Source organism: Oryctolagus cuniculus, chromosome 2 (assembly GCF_964237555.1).
Source record: "Oryctolagus cuniculus chromosome 2, mOryCun1.1, whole genome shotgun sequence".
Taxonomy (NCBI): Eukaryota; Metazoa; Chordata; class Mammalia; order Lagomorpha; family Leporidae; genus Oryctolagus; species Oryctolagus cuniculus.
In genome coordinates, this window is record NC_091433.1 from 9,618,826 (window position 1) to 9,639,630 (window position 20,805).

Consider the following 20,805-nt stretch of genomic DNA (forward strand, 5'->3'; position numbering starts at 1 on the left):
AAAATTGATAAATTGGACTTCACCAAAATTAGAAATGTTTTTGAAAATGAAAAGGCAAATGATGGATCAGGAGAAAACATTTGCAAAACACACATCTGGCAAAAAGATGACTTCTAACTAAAATACATGATATCTTTCAAAATTCAGCATTAAAAAATAAACTAGCCAATCAGAAAATGAGTGAAAGACATGATGAGACATTTCACCAAAGAGGAAATTATTTGGAAAATAAGCACGTAAAGATGCTCAACTGGTCATTAGGGGAATGTAAATTAGGGGCATAATGAGATGTTGCTAGACATCTATTAGGATAGCTGGATCAGAAAATATAGTGACACTGTTGGTGGGAATGCAAAGTAATACAATTATTATGGAAAACACTATGGAGGTCCCTCAGAAAACTAGAAAGAGATCTACCATATGACCCAGCTATCCCACTTCTGGGAATATATCCAAAATTAATGAAGTCAGCATGTGAAAAAAATACCTGCATACCCATGTTGATTGCAGCACTTTTTAAAACAGCAAAGCTATGGAACATCTAAATGCTTGTCAATGGATGAATTGATAAAGATATGTGGTACATATACACAATAGAATCGACTCAGCCATAGAACAAAAAGCAATTCTGGCATTTGCAATAAAATGAATAAAATTAGAGTTAATTATGTCAAGTGAAATAAGCCAGACACAGAAAAACAAATATCACATGTTTTCTCTCACACATGAAACCCATATAAATATAGATATACATAGTTAGAAGCATATGTATATATATATATATACACATATATATACCAATGTATACAGTAAAAATAAGGATGATATAAGACATGGTATATATACTTACAATATTTCTTCACTGAATGATGCCCTTTATATAATAATACGCCCTTTCTTCCTCATTTTGTTATTAATTTACCCATTCCTGCTTTCTTTGTGTTTACATTTCCCTGATGCGTATTTAACTGTCAAACTTTGCAAATTTTTTGTTTGTATATATCTCTTACATTAGCATACATTTGGATATGTTGTGTGATCCATTCTGAAAACCATTTTATCTTAATAAAAATCTACTTTTATGAAAATGAATAAATATAAAAATAGTGACAACCCCAAATGCTGGTGAGGATGTGTAGAAATTAGACTTTCCATAAACTTCTGGTAGGGAAATACTGTTACAACTATTCTTGAAAACACTTTGCTCTTTCTTTAAAAACTTAAATCTACTCTAAGCAAATGATCCAGCAATCGCCATCCTGGTCTTTTACCTTAGAAAAATGAAACATATCCAAACAAAAACCAGTTGTTTAGAGCATCTTTATTTGTACATATAAGAGCTTTAGACTTTTGGAAGTGTTTATAGTCTGAATGCTAAGTATCAAAAGCAATCTTATCTTTGTAGGCTGAGGTAAAATTCTCTACATCTTTTTTTTTTTTTTTTTTTTTTTTTTTGACAGGCAGAGTGGACAGTGAGAGAGAAACAGAGAGAAAGGTCTTCCTTTGCCCTTGGTTCACCCTCCAATGGCCGCCGGGGCCAGCGCGTTGTGGCCGGCACACCGCGCTGATCCAAAGGCAGGAGCCAGGTACTTATCCTGGTCTCCCATGGGGTGCAGGGCCCAAGGACTTGGGCCATCCTCCACTGCACTCCCGGGCCACAGCAGAGAGCTGGCCTGGAAGAGGGGCAACCGGGACAGAATCCGGCACCCTGACAGGGACTAGAACCCGGTGTGCTGGCGCTGCAAGGCAGAGGATTAGCCTATTGAGCCACTGCGCTGGCCCTCTCTACATCTTATAAGGCTTGTCCAGATCCATTTCATCTGTTATGAATTTCAGTTCCTTTCTATAGCACTTATTCTAACTGTTCTTGCCTTGCCATTAAATGAACATTTCCCACCACCACTACCACCATTGCATTGTAGGAAATGAAGAAGCCTATCTGGGTGATTGATAGCTCTTATTACATTTACTTTATATAATTTGATAAGAAGCTAGGAATTCAGATGACATATAGTTCACACATAATCATAACACTGATAAGATGTAACACTGATAAGATGATTTAATCTTCTGGCCTGATTACAGGTTTACAAATATCACAACTAAATATTTAATAGAGGAAAGGCTAACTACTCAGTGAAGAATTGGCATTTTTAAAAAAGATTTATTTATTTATTTATTTATTTGAAAGTAAGAATTACACAGAGAGAGGAGAAGCAGAGAGAGAGAGAGAGAATCTGATGGTTCACTCCCCAATTGGCCGCAATGGCTGAAGATGCGCCGATCCGAAGCCAGGATCCAGAAGCTTTTTACGTGTCTACCACATGGGTGCAGGGGCCCAAGGACTTGAGCCAACTTCTACTGCTTTCCTAGGCCATAGCAGAGAGCTGGATCGGAAGTGGAACATCCAGGTCTCAAACTAGTGCCCATATGGATGCTGGCGCTTCAGGCCAGGGCTTTAACCCGCTGCTCTACAGCACCACCCCAGAACAATTGGCATTTAAATTGGTTTTATTCCCTATGAAGTCATTGCCACAAGGTCATCTTCAAACTATCTCCTTTATCTCTCTGTGTGTTTATGTAACACCACCTCTTAGGTGAATGAAAATGGACACCATGCCGCCTGCCTTGAAAGATACACATCTTATTCTTTTTCGATTGCACTGTTAAAGAAAGAACACATACTCACTCCTTTCTTTCTGTTTCACCCCCTGACTTATTCCCTCACATAGAAGGTCTGAGATTAAGGAGTATCTATGGGTGTGTAAATACTGAGTGCAATCATGACATCGGTTTATATGTAAATTCCTTGAGTTTGGGTCTCTTAAGGAACATTTGAGCCCCAAACTGTAAAACTTAAATGGAGCTTCTTCACTCTTCAGGTACAGGAGCAATTGCTACATCTGAATTTGGGAAGAGATCACCTAAAAATAATAAAATACTGTGGGTGGGAGTTGGGGAGAAAGCTGTGCAAATATTCTGCATGACTAATATAATTATGAACTTAGGTCTTTGAAGTAGAGATTAAATTGGCTATTTTTACATTGCACAGTCAACTTGTTAGTTGTGAAGAGAAAAGGCTTAGTTGTCTTATGGGATAATATGAAAGTCTTTAAAAGGTTCTCATGAATACATAGCCTTTTAATTCCATTTACTCACAAACTTTCTGAATTATAGTCAGAAAATCATCTTATTCTCTCTTAATTTCTGTAGCACTATTAATCATATATAACCTACTTCTGCAAGTCAGTTACTTCTCACAATAATTCCAGTCTATGAGTTTAAAAATATTATATTTTTGCAAAACATTTCCCACAAGTTCAAGTGCATATCTTCTAGTCAGTAACGTTAGTTTAAGCCACTCTTGAACGTGTGTTAAACCAGCCTGCAGTGCTGAATCTCACATAGTCTCAGTGACATCTGCAGCTACGATGGCACTTGGAGGCCTCAGGGGACCAAGATCAAAGTGTCTGCATCTGGAAGTGCCAGGATTTCCTCTCCATGGAGCCCCGGCCAGGGCCTCCGAGCTAATTGGATTTTCCCATTTCCCTCAGCATCTGTGCTTGGAAGGAAAATTGATAGGATGACCATGAAAACCAAAGAGAGATGGAGAAGCAATCAACAACACCTGGCCCTGTTCCTCTCCACGTTTACTCTGGCCCTGTGGTTTGCACATCTACGAACTTCATCATCTCAGCTCCCATCCTGTCCCCCTCAAAAGGCTTGGCCAGATTTCCAACTGGATGCTCCCAGTTGTGACCGCCTCAGATAGGAAAGATTATCTTCACTCGTTTGAAGAGAAGAACAAAATCATGTCCTGGTCCCACTGAGGGGAGCAACAAGAAAGCAACAAGAAAGGTGATAGAAAATGAAGCTAGTAATTTGAGCAAGCATTAGCAAGTGTTACAATAAAAAGGGTCAGAAGAAGCAATGACTAATTTTGAAAAAGTGATTTTAACCCCATGTTTCCCCTGACACTGTAGACTGCTTTCTTCAAGAGTTCCCTTATTGTTACCTCCTGTCACAAGCCAGATTGTTCCTTTCAGTGACTTTATGGGAACTTTGCTGTGATCAGTTGTCCAAACTAATGTTTGAAGTAAAAGGGCATGGAGAACAGGTTATGTGTAATTTTTTTCAATTTGTATGTCATACAAAACTGGTTTTGTTTCTTAGATACAAAAACTGGATTACAAATCTAAGACATCCAGGAAAAAATTGAAACAAAGGGTCAGTCAAAGGTCAGAAATTCTGTCATGAAAAATAATGGCAGATGTCCAATCCAAAGAACAGTGTGGATTGAGTTTACCAGTTTCTGCATAATAATCCATGCCAAATTTAGTGGCTTAAAATAAGAATCATTTATTCTCCCTATGATCATCAGTTCATGCAGGGCTCATGCAGTATGATTGGATTAAAAGTATCCATTTTTGAATTACCACATCCAGATGACTAAAAGCTAGCATCAGTGCCACAGGTTCAACTGTACTCTCCAACAATTCGTATGTTGACGTCCTATCCCCAGTACCTCAGAAGGCTGATCTCATTTGAGATAGCATTTTTATACAGTCAAGTCAGAATTAAATCATTAAGGTGGATTCTACTCTAAACAATTGGTATCCTTATAAGAAGGGGAAATTTGGACATAGACAAATTCAGAGGGAAGACAGTACATGTATGCATAAGGGGAAGGGGACCATCTGTAAGCTCAGGGGTTCCCATCAGAGGCTTCCCTTACAGCCCTCTCAAGTAATCAGCCCTGTCGACTCCTGGATCACAGACTTCTGGCCCCTGACACTGAGCACAGTTTCTCTTGTGTCAGCCACTCAGTGTGCAGTGCCTTGTTACTGCAGTGCTAGCAGGCTAACGCAGCTAGCTATTATATTCTTTGCACACGGGCCACTCTCTGGGGTGGCTGACTTTCCTCATAACATACTGGCTAGGGGCCAGTGCTGAAGCAGTGAAGCCGCCACCTGCAGTGCCAGCATCCCATGTAGGCACTGGTTCTAGTCCCGGATGCTCCACTTCTTTTTCTATTTTTTTTTTTTATTTGACAGGTAGGGTTATAGACAGTGAGCGAGAGTGACTCTTCCTTCCATTGGTTCATTCCTCAAATGGCCGCTATGGCTGGCGCTGCACCGACCCGAAGCCAGGAGCCAGGTGCCTCCTCCTGGTCTCCCATGTGGGTGCAGGGGCCCAAGCACTTGGGCCATACTCCACTGCCTTCCCGAGCCACAGCAGAGAGCTGGAATGGAAGAGGGGCAGCCAGGACTAGAACCTGGTGCCCATATGGGATGCCGGCGCCACAGGCGGAAGATTTTGCCGGCCCCTGCTCCACTTTTTTTTTTTTTTTTTTTTTTTTTTTTTTTTTGACAGGCAGAGTGGACAGTGAGAGAGAGAGAGAGAGAGAGAGACAGAAAGAAAGGTCTTCCTTTTTTCCGTTGGTTCACCCCACAATGGCCGCTGCAGCCAGCCCACCTCGCTGATCCGAAGCCAGGAGCCAGGTGCTTCTCCTGGTTTCCCATGCGGGTGCACGGCCCAAAGACTTGAGCCATCCTCCACTGCACTCCCGGGCCACAGCAGAGAGCTGGCCTGGAAGAGGGGCAACGAGGACAGAATCCGACGCCCCGACAGGGACTAGGACCTGGGGTGCTGGTGCCGCAGGCAGAGGATTAGCCTATTGAGCCGCCGCGCCGGCCCCTGCTCTACTTCTGATCCAGCTCTCTGCTATGGCCTGGGAAAGCAGTAGAAGATGGCCCAAGTCCTTGGGCCCCTGCACCCGTGTGGGAGACCCAGAAGAAGTTCCTGGCTCCTGGCTTCGGATTGGCTCCGTTCTGGCCATTGCAGCCATCTGGGGGGTGAACCAGCAGATAGAAGGCTCCCCCACCCTCTTTCTCCCTCTGCATCTCTGTAACTCTGTCTTTCAGATAAATAAATAAGTCTTTAAAAATAAATAAACAAAAAAACATGATGGTAACGATCTTCTAAACATGAGTACTCCAAGAGTAAGGAAGTAGAAACTACCAGTTTCCCCGAAGCTTGGACCCAGAAACTGGCTTGTAATTTCCTGTGTATTCTATTGGACAAAAAATCAAGAGTCCAGATTCAAAAGGAAAGAACAAATATCCCATGTTTAATGAAAGGAGCATCAAGTCAAATCTTAGGCTACATATGAAAACCATCTGAAATATTGAGAATTTTGAGACTAGGAGACAGAATCAAGGTAGGAACATTTTTGATATGTCTTGTAAAATAATTAACAGCTAATATTTGTTGAGTTACTTGTTATGACCTAGAAACCGTAGTTTATGCTTAATTATATCATTTCTTTTTTTAAGATTTTTTTTTCAAAGTCAGGGATGCAGATGGAGAGAGAGAGAGAGAGAGAGAGAGAGAGAGAGAAAATATATCTGCTATTTCACTCCCCTGAACTACATCAAAGCCAGGTGCTTAATCTAGGTCTTCCATGTGGATGCATGGCCCAAATACTTGGATTAACTGCTTTCACTTTTTTTACTGGGCCATTGGCAGGAAGCTGGATCAGAAGTGGAGCAACCAGGGCACGTATCAGTGCTCATATGTGATACTGGTATCACAGGCAGCAGCTTTACTAACTAGGCTACAATGCTGGCTCCAAGTTGCCATTTTTTCCTACTCTTGTCATAATTCTGCAATACAGATATTGTTATTATTCCTAGTTTGAAAAGCAAAAGCCTAAACCACTTGACTAGGGTCACGTAGCTATGGAATTAAAACAAAAATATGTGATCTTCGATCCTGAACTTTAAGCAACTGTAATGCTGCTGCTTGATTTTTTTATTATTATTTTATTTATTTGAAAGTCAGAGGTACAGAGAGGTAGAGCCAAGAGAGAGAGAGAGAGGTCTTCCATCTGCTGGTTCACTCCTCAAATGACAGCAATGGCCAGAGCTGAGCTGATCAAAAGCTAGGATCCAGGAGCTTCTTCTGGGTCTCCCATGTGGGTGCAGGGGCCTAAGGACTTGGCCATCTTCTACTGCTTTCCCAGGCCATAGCAGAGAGCTGGATTGGAAGCCAAGCAGCCGGGACTTGAACCAGCACCCATAAGTGATGCAGGCACTGCAGGTGCTTGATTCTTCCAGAACAGGCAGAACAGGAGTTTCTTTGTTGGATGGAACATTGACCTTAGGCCTTCACACTGCACTTGGTGTTTTCCAAGCTTCTCCAACAAACTATGCTGCCAGATTGTCTGGTTTAAAAGTAAAATGCAATGCAGTTCTCTTCCTTTCATTTTTCCATAAAAGATAAAAATAAATCCATAAAGTTTTATAAAAGTATTATATTTAAATGGGACGTATATCAGCCAGATGAAAAAGTTTTTTTTTTTTTTTTACTCTGAGAATAAACACAAGTGCATCACATTTATAGGCACTGGTAGGAGAAAAAATCAATTTAACTCTGTATCCCATCATTCTTTACAGGTTTGTAACAAGGTGTACTGTGTTAGATTTTAATCTGCCTACATTTGAGACAGCAAAGCTCTTCACAATCATCTTTTAATGGCATTGCAATTTATAGACAGTAACTAATTTCAAACTTCATAGCACTTGGCTTTTATGATTATTTCAAATCATTTAAATGCAAATGAATTTCCAGAGAGAGAAAACATCAAATGCCCTTGAGTGGCAACATGTAATAGAACTGTGTATGGAAGCCACTGTAGGAATCTGAAGCATTTGGATAGGGTAGGATGGTAAGGCTTTAGAAGTGTTTGTCTAAATTCAATTTACATTTCATTCCACATTATATTCTATTTACCCATTTTGTCATTTTAGCATGACTTATTTATTTATCCTCCTCTGAAATCCATCCATTGTTCATTACAAACCTAAGATTCAAGGAAGGAAAAGAAGAAAAGCAATGTAATGTGATAAAACAAGGACCCAACTCCAGCTATCTCTTGCTTGCCCACCCCTCTTTGCAGTATAAATGATGTAACTGTATCATGCAGCCCAAACATCCATGCAAAAAGCAAACTATTGCTCTTCTTTGAAACTGAGCTGTGTTTGCTTGCTGATCAAGTAATATTTACAACACAGAATTTCTAAGCAATAATATGTGCAAAGAATTGAGATGGAGAAGAGTGGCCACTACATGAATTCATCCTCTTTTAATAGTTCCTAATTGTATTGACGCTATTACAGCAAGGTCCTTGTAGAGAAAAACTGTGGTGATGCACTCTTCATAGAGGAGGAAGGATTGTTCTTCATCCCTCACCCTATGTACGTGTGCCAAACTCTGGGTTAGGCAATAGGAGTATAAGGCTAAATAGAGCATCAGTCAGTCTCTGTGAGTCCAAGTATGGTAGAGGAGAAAGATGTAATTAAACAGCTATATTTCAGGAGTTGGACATGACTGCAGGGCAGTGGTCATCTCTGAGCCTTTAAGAATGTTGGAGGAAAGGAGTTGGTGGGAGATGTGACAGATATTCCACGGAACAGTTTAATTGAATCCTCTCTTCGCTCTCCCCATCTCTGGGACTTTCCCTTTGCAGTGCTTGTCTCTTCTACCTTTTGCTCATTTATAATTTAGTGGTCCCCTTCTGGAAAGATCCCTATAGACTAGGACCATGTCTGTCCTATATCTGTATCTTGCAACTCAGCACAAGACTTTAGACATAATAAGAATTCCATAAGTATTTTTTAAATAAAAAGAGTCACAGTTAATGTCGCTCTGCAAAATTTCTAAACATCATACTCAGAATTGGCTTTCACATCGGTCACATGCTCTCCCATCCATCCCCTTCTTACCTTTGCTTATTCCCACCTCTTGATGTTTGTCAATGTCTGTCCTTCTGTTTGGACCATGATTGCAACCCTTTTCTATGTGATTCCTCAAAGGGTAACTCAAAATTTTGGTTTTATCATAAGGACTGTTCTGGTAATGCTACTTTAAGCAATTTTTTTGCATTAGAATTTGAACACAGTTATCATTTTCATTTATTTAAGTATAAAAATAGTGTGTTGTTCTTGGCTTCGTGATGTGTGTACTTATGTATCTGTACAGGTGTACACGTATTTATCAGCATTAAATTCTTTTTGAAAACACTTAATATAATAACCGAGTCTTCTATGCCATGCTTTGTACTGCCAACCTCAATGAGCAAAATTCTGGATCATAAAGGAAGCCCTTTATGGTATTTTCCGATTTTTTGTTTTATTTATTTGACAGGTAGAGTTACAGACAGTGAGAGAGAGAGAGATAGAGAGAAAGGTCTTCCTTCTGTTGGTTCACTCCCCAAATGGACGCAACACCCAGAGCTATGCCGATCTGAAGCCAGGAGCCAGGAGCTTCTTCCAGGTCTCCCATGTGGGTACAGGGGCCCAAGCACTTGGGCCATCTTCTGCTGATTTCCCAGGCCATTTCAGAGAGCTGGACTGGAAGAGGAGCAACCGGGACTAGAACCAGCGCCCATATGGGATGCCGGAGCTGCAGGTGGAGGTTAACCTAGTGTGCTACAGTGCTGGCCCCCCTTAATGGTATTTTTAACGCAGATCATTTTCTCTATTTTCCGGAGATGTTAAATGAATATCAAAGGCATTAAGTATACCAACTAGCAAGTGGGCAGAAGAGGACCAAGAATTTACTCTCTCCACCTCTGGCCTACTCTTGTTTTCACTCTTCTACATTGTCATTCTTAGATGTACAGGGATAAATCTATAGATGATTGTGAAACTTAGCCACAAGAAATTCATAGCTTATCATCTAACTCTCAGACACCTTCTTTTTACCACATAGTAAAAAGTTTCAATCTCCTCTAAACCCAGATATTCCAGTATCCATTATCCAAGCCAATGATTTCTGCCTGAGGAGAAATAAATAACTACGTTTTGAAGTTGAACATTATAATAATAATATGATAAACTTTTAATCTTCATATTATAATGTAGTTACCTTTTTATATTAATTTGTGCCAAAAATGACTAGGAGAAGAAAATAGTATGCAGTTATCAGTAGGGCTCTTACAATTCAATTAGATGGATTGACAAGTGAGATCAAAATTAGAGGGAGAGGGGCCAGCACAGTGCACGGTGGGTTAATCCTCCACCTGCGGCTCTGGCATCCTATATGGGTGCTAGTTCTAGTCCTGGCTGCTTCTCTTTCAATCCAGCTCTCTGCTTGGCCTGGTAAAGCAGTAGAAGATGCCCCAAGTGGTTGGGCCTCTGTACCCACATGTGAAACAGGGAAGAATTCCTGGCTCCTGGCTTGAGGTCGGTGCAGCTCCAGCAGTTGCAGCCATTTGGGGAGTGAAACAATGGAAGAAAGGCCTTTCCCTCCATCTTTTCCTCTCACTGTCTGTAACTCTACCTCTCAAATAAATAAATAAAATCTTTAATAAAAAATTAGAGGAAGAATATGAGTCATCTATTAAGGAATATAGAGCCCAAAAGTAGGTTCACTGAGTGCTATAAGGCAATTAGCACAGATCTCATCCATTAATTTGACAATAATTTTATGAGTTCAGAAAAATATTTGGAATAGAACATGGAAGGGAAATAGTTGGATATGAAAAGTAATTCACTTGGGGCCACAGGACGTAAATAGTTTTATGGAAAAGTGGTTAGGTGCATTGACTTTGGAGTACTTGAATGAGTTTAAATGTGGATTCTAAATCTTCAATGTGGAGCCTAGGTAGAACTGAAGAAAGATTAGAGCAAAAAAGGAAAGTGAATTCAATTGCCATTAATATTTACAAAAATACCTCATGTTTATCTCATTAGACTGTCTAAGCAGTTCTTGAAGTGGTACAGCAGGGATTGTAAATTTCCTGTTAAAGAGGAAGAATCAAGTTTACTTATTTATATCACTCACAGAAAAGAGGAGCAGGATCACATACCCATCAATTCTCTACCCCTAGCCTTGGTATACAGCAAGACCACTACTAGAAGGACATAGCACTGTCTTGGCCCTGCCTTTTGTCCTTCTGAAGATATCTTTCCAATCATGGCAAGGCAGTCACTGCATTTTATAGTACAGTGTACAAATTAGTCTACATCCAAATATGGGTTCTCATTAGAATACTTTTGAAATGATTTTCACTTTGTCTTTTTTTTTTTTATTTTTTATTTTTTTGACAGGCAGAGTGGACAGTGAGAGAGAGAGACAGAGAGAAAGGTCTTCCTTTGCCGTTGGTTCACCCTCCAATGGCCGCCGCGGCCGGTGCGCTGCGGCCGGCGCACCGCGCTGATCCGATGGCAGGAGCCAGGAGCCAGGTGCTTTTCCTGGTCTCCCATGGGGTGCAGGGCCCAAGCGCCTGGGCCATCCTCCACTGCACTCCCTGGCCACAGCAGAGGGCTGGCCTGGAAGAGGGGCAACCGGGACAGAATCCGGCGCCCCGACCGGGACTAGAACCCGGTGTGCCGGCGCCGCTAGGCGGAGGATTAGCCTAGTGAGCCGCGGCGCCGGCCCCACTTTGTCTTATTACATCTCCATCAGCCATGTAGAACAGAATGGGCATCTGACCCATGAGCTGAATAACTCATGAAATCTGAAATATGATATGGGAAAATATTGTTCTATCAGATGCTGTGTTAGGGTTCTCCATAGAGGCAGAACCAATGGGAGGGGCAGAGATGATGGATAGATAGATAGATAGATAGATGATTAATAGATAATAGATAGATACATATAGATTATTGATAGTTTGAAAAATAGATAATGTATATTATAAAACATTTGGTTAACATGATTATGGAAACTATGGGAACTCACCATCTGTTGCATGTTCACTGGAAGCTCAAAGAAACTTGTAGTGTAGTTCCATTCAAATCCAAAGATCTGAGAATGAGAGGAGTCAATGATATCTCAGTCCAAGTCCGAAGGCTTGAGAATCAGAAGTATCAATATACAAAGAGATGGATCATCCACCTCAAAAAGAGGGAATGAATTTATCCTTCTTCCACTACTTTGTTCAATTCCAGGTATCAATGGATTGGGTAATGTCCACCCATGTACAAGGGCAGATCTTTACTCAATCTCTTGATTCAAATACTAAACTCTTTCAGAAACACTCTCATAGACACAATCAGAAATAATGTTCTACCCATTGACTAGTCACCACTTAGTCGTCAACTTGGCACATAAAATCAGCTATCACAGACATTTCACTTATTAACTTAATATAGAAAAATAGAGGTGCCAATGTAAACAGTAATACAAGCAAAGGCCAAATGAATGTATGTAGAGTATGACAGGAAGAATCAAAGTTGCAGCATGCCGAATAGGTACACAAAGCCCTAGGTGAGACAAAGTTAGTAAGAAGAGGGAACAATCTAAGAATCTCAGCTGATAGACAGATAAAAATAAAAGTATAAACAGAGAGAGTCATGCCATCTGCATAATAATATACTCTTCTTTCCTTAATTTATATACAATGTCATGGATCACACATTATGTGATATTAACAACCCTGTTTTAAAGAAAAAATGGCATGTGTGTATACCTGTAACATCTACATGTGAATTATTTACACGAGAAGCTCAGAAAAGCTTGTGACATAGTTCCAGTTAAAACGTTAAAATTTGTTAAGTTAAAAAATACGATTATTTTAAAAGGAATAAAAACTTCATGGGAAAGAGAAGAGGAATTTAATCTGTCTTAAATTATGGCATTATTTTTTTCAAAAATATAGTTTAAAAAAGGTGAAAATTCGTAAAACCCTGATTCATCATTTGACAATATTCTAAGGAGAATACGTATTTTGAAAGTAAACTAACTTGCATTTGGTGCTATGGCTTAGCTAGTAAAGCTGTTTCCTACAGTGCCAGCATCCAATATGGGCGCTGGTTTGAGTCCCGGCTGCTCTACTTCAGATTCAACTCTCTACTATGTCCAGGGAAAGCAATAGATGGCCCAAGTCCTTGGGCCCCTGCACCCGCATGGGAGACCTAGAAGAAGCTCCAGGCTCCTGGCTTCAGATCATCCCAGCTCCAGCTATTGTAGCCATTCAGGAAGTGAACCAGGGATGGAAGACCTCTCTCTCTCTCTGCCTTTGCCTCTCTGAAACATTGCCTTTCAAAAAAATAAATAAATCTTTTTCAAAAAAAAAAAAAAGGAAAGTAAACCAACTTACCTCTTAAGTAATATTCATGTACCTGTTAGAAAATAAAAAATATGAGAAACAAGAAGCAAATATTTAAGCATAAAAACTGATATTTACTCCTGAGTTTTCTAGCAGTTAGAGCAGAAAGAGAAATAAGCTAAATTAATAAATTTTATTATCATTATAAGAAAATTCTCAATGGCCCAGAGAATTTGAGATAGGACAGGAAAAGTCTTATTTCAAACTTCAAAATAGATCACCACATGGGTCATTCTAATGGGATTACTTTGTGGCATAGCAGACACCATTCTCCATGAAAGTTTCGGAGAAAATGCAAACATTTTTGAAATGATCAATAATCTTAAAACATAGCTAATTGAAAAAAAGTTGTGAGGATCTCCTATGGCATAGCTTTGTAACAATCTGTGGCTATATCTGAAATTCAATGCTCTCTGAACCGCAGGCAAATTTCCACTTTATCTCTTCCAGTTTCTGTGCCCCAGCAGCAAGTGAGTGATAGAATATAACTCTCAAGTTTACATTGACTTGTTTCACTGGCTTCTGAATTTTCATTCCTAGAATAAAACCTGGCTCATAGTTGAAACTGAGTAAATATCTATTTAGATAATATAGAGTGACTCACTCAGATTTCACTATATAAACTGTAATATTCTTTGTTCATTGTCCCATGAAATGCATTTCATTCACTGTTGAAATTGCCTCCTTGATGCTGACCATTTTGGAAGACTATAAAATCTCTGAGGGCAGCACTACCTCCAATTGTATCCCAGACTAGGTGCAGAATCTTGCATTGAAAAAAGCATTTAATACATGATGATGAATGATTTATTGATGATAGGAATGAATGACCCATGAGTCAGAAATTAAATCATGTGATGAAGACTCTAAATTCAATGCTATTAGGGAACTTAAAAAAGATTGAAGAGTTCCTGAAAGTAAAGAGAGGGGATACAGTGAGTGTTGAGGGAGGACAACTATGAGAAAAAGGAAGATTCCATCCATAGCATCTCATTTGATTTCCCCAATCCTGTGAAGCCAAGGTTATCACTGGGCTCTCAAGGAAAGTGCCCAATGATCAAATGTTCTAAGTAAGACACATTCAATAGATTAAATTGAAGATAACAAGGGCTATGATTTTTAAACTTTATAGTCAAAGAACAACTGCATCTTACCACTGCTATATCCAACTCAGGACCACCTGTTCCACCCAACTAATGAAGGTCCAGAGAGATCTGAAGTTCGCTTGAGTGGCTGTATAGTTTTATAAGTGGCTCTTCAAACCATGGTGAAAATGGTCCCCAATTTGTTGAAATGAGAGCCTTTTGTAAGTTGGTGGGACCCACAGCAGGGGTTGGTCAGAAGGAGGTGGGGAAGGCTATTTTCACATCCTGTCCTTTCTCTTCAGAGTGGTCTTCTCAGTCCTGAGAAGCACCTTGAGGTCAAGGGCCTAGGGAGTGTGATTCAGCTCTCCCTCTGCTAATTAACCCCTGCTAATGACCCAGAAGGAAAGACTTGAGGAAAGCCAAAGGTCAGGGCAGCCAAAGCCCAGACAATAGGCTGACTTTTGCAATGGCAACCAGACTCTTCAAGGTGACCTGTAAAGAAGGCAGGTTTCTTCTGAGCTGGAGTGACACTCGGGCATGCAGTGCTGTGCCAGGCTGCAGGCACCCTAACAGGTGGATCCACTTGCCCTTTGTAAACCAGGTAGGCATCCCACACTGACACTCTGCCAGAATCACACTCAGAGTCTGCGGTAATAGACCTTCACTCGCTGAAGAAATTCAGAAACTTAGTCAACACAAGGATTCAAGAAGATAAACACAGAAGTGCTATACCTAGAAATAGCAGCACTCTCTGAAAAATAAAATTGTTCTGTCACATAAGATATTATTCATACCCCTAAATGTTACAGTACAAGGCTGTTTGCTGCTGTGTATGCAATAAAGTTTCTTTTTATAGCAAAGGTTTTTGGTAGACGTCAATGTATCCAACAAAATCTGAGTGTAATTAATTGAAACAGAGTGGAGATCAGATTATTTCTGTTAAACTCCCTTATTCCTCAGAAATTTCTAGAATGAATTTAATATTAAGAACTACTGGCGTCAAGTATCTTGGTGGTCTGCTTGCTTGTATGATTATTTGCTGAGTGTCTATCCATCCCTAAAATCTGATTCCCCTTTCAAGGTCATAAGTCAGTCATGCTTTTCTCCATCTGCATTACAGGGAACTAGTGTAGTGCTCAAAACAGTGTCTGAGATGGAATGTGGAAAAATACTTTGAAAATTAAAAAAAAAAACCTAAAGGGCTTAAGCTAGAAAGGATAGTCTCAATTCACTCATCAGAATCTATTTTCAGGAAGCAATTATGTTCAATAGAGTTGAGAGTGTTCTTTTGGTAAGTTCACCGGCTCCCAACAAACAGGGAGTTACTATTTGATGGATGCCTGACAGACACTCACAATGCTTCTCCAGCCTATTGTTGCTTGTCATCATCTTAAGAATACCCATCCCTCTCACCAGCTCCGTGTTCCACAGTTCATTGTCTGTGAGGCATCCATTGTCTCCGAGTTCTCTCTCAAACACTTGCATTAACTCCTTTCAAACTGCCATAAACAGCAGAATGTAATTGCACTTTCATCTTCCTTAGGTATCATGTCTAAAGAAAATCTGTGGTGGGCCTATTCTTTTGATTAGATGGGCATGCCAGTAACAAAGTAAATTGAACCTCTGTCTTTCTGTGAAACCCAATATTTCACAATATACTATTTGACATGGCTCAGATTGCATCGATCTGAAAGGGAGCATTGTAGCACACTGAGAGACTGCTCCCCTTTGCTATGTTACATGGATAAAAAAGGGTTGAAAGGCCCAAGGCATCAACAGAATGGTAAGCCTTCAATGCTGCCACATTGACATACTGGATAGTAATTAAATTTTCAGAAAATGTTTGGTCCGTGAATCGAAGTTACAGAATGACAATGATTCATGATGCTCGTGGAGCACCTTATAGGTCATGGGGCGTAAGATATGGATTGGAGAATTGGTTAGACAGGACTCCCTGCCTCATGGCGAGACAGACACCCCCACAAATTCTGCCCATGGTCATTCTTTCCATAGTGGTACCTTCAGTCTACAGAGGGCAATAAAATTTCCATAAGCATAGAAACCTTTAAGGAAACCTTTAAGTGCCCATTGACTTCCCTTGGTGGAATCTGGGAAAAGACATTCCAAACAGAGACCAGAATGTGTAATTGAGCAAGGTCAAGGTCTCTCAGGTCTCTGGTTTGCTATGTTCCTCCAAAAGGCAAATAGAGATAGAGCCCTTTTCATACTGGGTCTGTCCACTGTGCAGAACATGGGAGTGTAACCATTAGACCCAACATCACTGGTCCTCTAATGCATTGATTATGTGTCATCAAGTAAATCCTCAGATACTTCTCCATGAACATCCACCTGGTCAGGGTTCTCCCTTCTTGCACTTAGGAAATTAGTTTGTAAACTTTTCTCATGAGTATCTGCTTACCTGTTTCTTCCATTTTAAGCCAGCATTCATGTCTCTGGACGTCTTAATCTGATCACTTTTGTTCATCATTGAGCTACCAATCCTTCCCTCTTATGCCCTACCAACAAACTTCAGAACAACCTATCGACATCTCTATAAAAATCCTCTATCAAAAGCTTGTCCCAAAGGTGCCCAGAACAGTGCTGACAAAGAAATCACACAGATTTGTTCTTTAGCACTCTCTGTGTAAGAGTCAGCTTTCATGCTATTTTAAAAACATTGTTTATTTTTAATGATTTGAGAGAAAGAGAGAGAAACATAGAAAGACGTCTCCCGTGCACTGGTTCACTTCTTAAATTCCCACATCAAGTGAGATTGGGCCAGTGTGATACAGGATCCAGAAACTCAGTCCAGATTTCTCCCATGGGGTGATAAGGACTCAGTGCCTGAGACATAATCTGCTGCTTCCCAGAGAAAACCACCATTATTGATTGTGATTTTATTACTACTCTTTAATCATGTATTTTTAGCCAATGCAGTGCAATACAGTGAGGAAAACACCCAAGAATGAGACAATATCTACTTTGTGTTCTAACTCTGACAGTTGCTGTGTTAACAGAGGCAAGGCATTCTTTCTGAGTCTCATTCCTAGTCTCCAAAACTAGGATGAAAATGACTTCTGTTGAGTAGTTTGAAAATTTAGTTCACGGGGCCGGCGCCGTGACACAGTAGGTTAATCTACTGCCTGCGGCTCTGGCATCCTATATGGACACCAGTTCTAGTCCTGGCTGCTCCACATCCAATCCAGCTCTCTGCTATGGCCTGAAAAAGCAGTAGAAGATGGCCCAAGTCCTTGGACCCCTGCACCCATGTGGAAGACTGGGAAGAAGCGCCTGGCTCCTGGCCTCGAATTGGTGTAGCTCCAGCTATTGCAGCCATTTGGGAGTGAGCCAACGGAAGGAAGACCTTTCTCTCTGTCTCTCCCTCTCACTGTCTGTAACTCTACCTCTCAAATAAAATAAATTAAAAAAAAAGAATGTGTGGTTCACTGATTCTAGGTACCTGGTGTCCAGTAGGAAAGCAGATACACAAATCCCTATTGATGTCTTTGCTGCTACTGCTACTAGTCCATGACTAAAAATAATCAGAAAAGAATGTGACTGAGATTATGATTAAAGGAAGAGCATGAGATAGTACAAACAGTATACCTAAGAAGTGATAGTTGCCATTAATAAAATGGTTTCTGAACAAATATATCTCTCAATGCCCCTGTTCCAGCCATGCGAAGCTATTTAAATATCTGAGCGAATGAGACTACTGTTTATTGGGAATTGCTGTGTTCAATTTTCACATGAGGCATTGTAGGGGGAAATAAAATGCAAATCCTGTCCCCAAGGAACTAGTATTCTTATGCAGGGTGATATTTGTCAGATGTAAATGTGCTCTAGTCAATATAGTCACCACATGGCTGTTACAAAAGAAGTGCCAGTGATGTTCAGTATAATGGCAGGGGATAAAGGAGAAGGTCTCCAGTAGTGCAAGGCCCTGGCATTTCCTTATAGAGAAAGACTTTGAACTTGGCCTGCAATAGCAGCAAATATAGACCTAAGGAAGTAAAGTTTAAGGTAGATTAATGTCTTCAATTGAAGGCTCTAAGAAGCAAAGAACAATACATTTTTTTAAAGATTTATTTATTTTGCTTGAAAGTCAGAAGTCAGTTATCCAGAGAGAGAAAGAGAGGCAGAGAGAGGTCTCCCATCCGCTGGTTCACTCCCCAATTGGCTGCAACAAATGGAGCTGTGCCGATTCGAAGCCAGGAGCCAGGAGCTTCTTCTGGGTCTCCCACATGACTGCAGGGGCCCAAGGCCATCTTCCACTGTTTTCTCAGGCCATAGCAGAGAGCTGGATAGGAAGTGGAGCAGCCGGGTCTCAAATCGGCTCCCATATGGGATGCTGGCACTACAGGCAGCAGCTTTATCCACGATGCCACAGCACTGGCCCCAGAACAATACATTTAAAGAGGCTTTCTTAAGATAAAAGAAAAATTTGTTGATAATACGCATAAAGGAGAAACTGAAATTCCATGCTTTAAGAAATCCAGGAACCAGGGCCTATCTGGAGATGTCAGTAGCAAAAACATTCGACTCTTCTCTGTAGGACACAACCAAACACTACCCAGTTCTCTGTCACACAAAGCTGGCACGTCTGTTCTACATTCAAATTCTCAAGAGAGAATCAAATTGCCAAGTGCTTACTCAGCAAAATAATCAGTGTGGGGAGGGCATAAACAGTAGGAATACCTTTGTGAGCAGGGCAACCATCCCAGTGTGAGTTGACCATGAGACAGGGTGAGGGAACACATTCCAGGGACAGGGATCCTGGTGAACTATGTGGCATGGGGGTCAAAAAACACCGGGTGTGTACGAAGAATAGCATGAAGCCTGGCTTGACAGTCGGAAGTGAAGGGAGGGAATAGGAGACGAAAATTGAAATCTGCAGAAAAAGAATGAGTATAATATGAGACCAGAAAGGAGAAAATGGCATAGGTGAGCTTAGTGCAAAGGAATGATCTCGATTAAGTCTGCTGGAGTTGGGACTGAACAGTGGTTCAAAACCCACTACGGGAGTACTGCATGGAGCAATCAGAATGTGTGCAGTGTGATTCCACAGTGTCCATTGAGTGCCGCCCAAAGTAAAGAACAAAATGCTTCCAACAAATTGAAAAACATTTTATAACTTAATGAAATTGCTTTAAAACTGAAAAATCTATTGAAATATTTGATTTGTTTTCAAATCTGGCCTTATTCTCTTTTATTCACTCAACACCTTCTTTGAAGAGTCAGAACACCCGCTGACTGACTTATTAGATGAGTCCTATTTAATTCAAGATGGGAACATACTTCCTACCTTTACTTTTTCTCTGTCCTGAGAGTCTCAAGAGGGACCGAAAGGAAAACATTCATGTGAGAAAATAAAAGGCTGGATTAGAAGGAGTCACTACTGAAGACAGTGGGACGATTTCAGCACAGGAATGCAATGATTACAGGAATGAGTTAAAAGACAAACTTTCAGATACAGCAGTAACTCAAAATATTCCTCAAGGAAGTTGCAGAAGGGGGAGGTGATATCATCCTAAGAACCCACAAAAGCCATGCACTCAGGATTCATGGAAAATGGAAATGAGAAATGGAGATGAACATAAGGGAAATATTAAAGGTAGATTTACTGTGTCTCTTCCCCTTGCGAGGAACAGAGATAAACTGATGTTTACCTGTATCTGTCAAATTGGATCTATTATATGAAGAATCTGAATAAACCCTGTAGAAAAGCTACCACTTTTTACACAGGTGCTACCCAAAAATGATCACTTTTTCAAACTTTAGTTAGAGTCCAGTAGGCAGTAAATCTTTTTTATATTAAATGGCTGTAAAGCGAAGGTGTGCACTGGGATCTCCTTTTCACCTAAAGGTTTTACTTGGAGGTAAAAGCTAACAGGAAAAAGTGAAGACAACCCCCATAGAAGCTACTCAGGTCCTTTTGAATGTAATCTCAGCTCCAAACATCACTGAGAATATAAACAGTGCCAACATCAGAAAAGACAAAGAATAAATAAATGACGAGTAGACATCATTGAAAGTAAATAAAACTAAGTCAGAGAAAGGAAGAGAACTAGAAACCTCCAATTTTATCTTCATGAAATTGGAAAGCACAGTTCTATAAATCAGGGACAAAATGAAATACATGAGTAGAGAATAAAGATTATCTTCTAGAATAGAAAGTGACAAAATGAAAAGATGAAAGAGGAGAAAGGGAAAATGAGCAAGAAAGTAGAAACCAGGAAAATAAAATAAAGAAAAATTTCTAAAATATATAACAAAAATACAAAGAAATACAAAATTAAAGCAATAGAAAAATATAAAAAGTCATTACATAAGGTCTCAGAAGGGAGTCTTAGTGAAGAAAAGGGGAGAAATTAAGAAAAGTAAATGCAGTTCAGAATTATGTCCTACTTAATATACTAATACAGTTAATACACCAACCCTTCAAATAATATACAGGATAAGTGGTTATCTCAATAGATGCTGAGAAAACATTTGTTAAGATTAACAACCTTGGCTGGCGCCACAGCTCACTAGGCTAATCCTCTGCCTGTGGTGCCAGCACTTCGGGTTCTAGTCCCAGTTGGGGCGCCGGTTCTGTCCCGG

The 20,805-nt window shown here is 40.3% G+C and overlaps 1 long non-coding RNA gene across 1 annotated transcript in view; it reads right to left on the minus strand.

Annotated features, from left to right (window-relative positions):
• Window positions 1–20,805, minus strand: part of LOC138843254 (uncharacterized) — a 146,160-nt gene that overhangs the window by 35,445 nt on the left and 89,910 nt on the right. Inside the window, exons 3-4 of the long non-coding RNA XR_011386190.1 lie at window positions 13,109–13,130; window positions 11,749–11,814 (exon numbers count right to left, since the gene is read on the minus strand). This is a non-coding gene — a long non-coding RNA (uncharacterized lncRNA). The remainder of the gene's footprint in view (window positions 1–11,748; window positions 11,815–13,108; window positions 13,131–20,805) is intronic.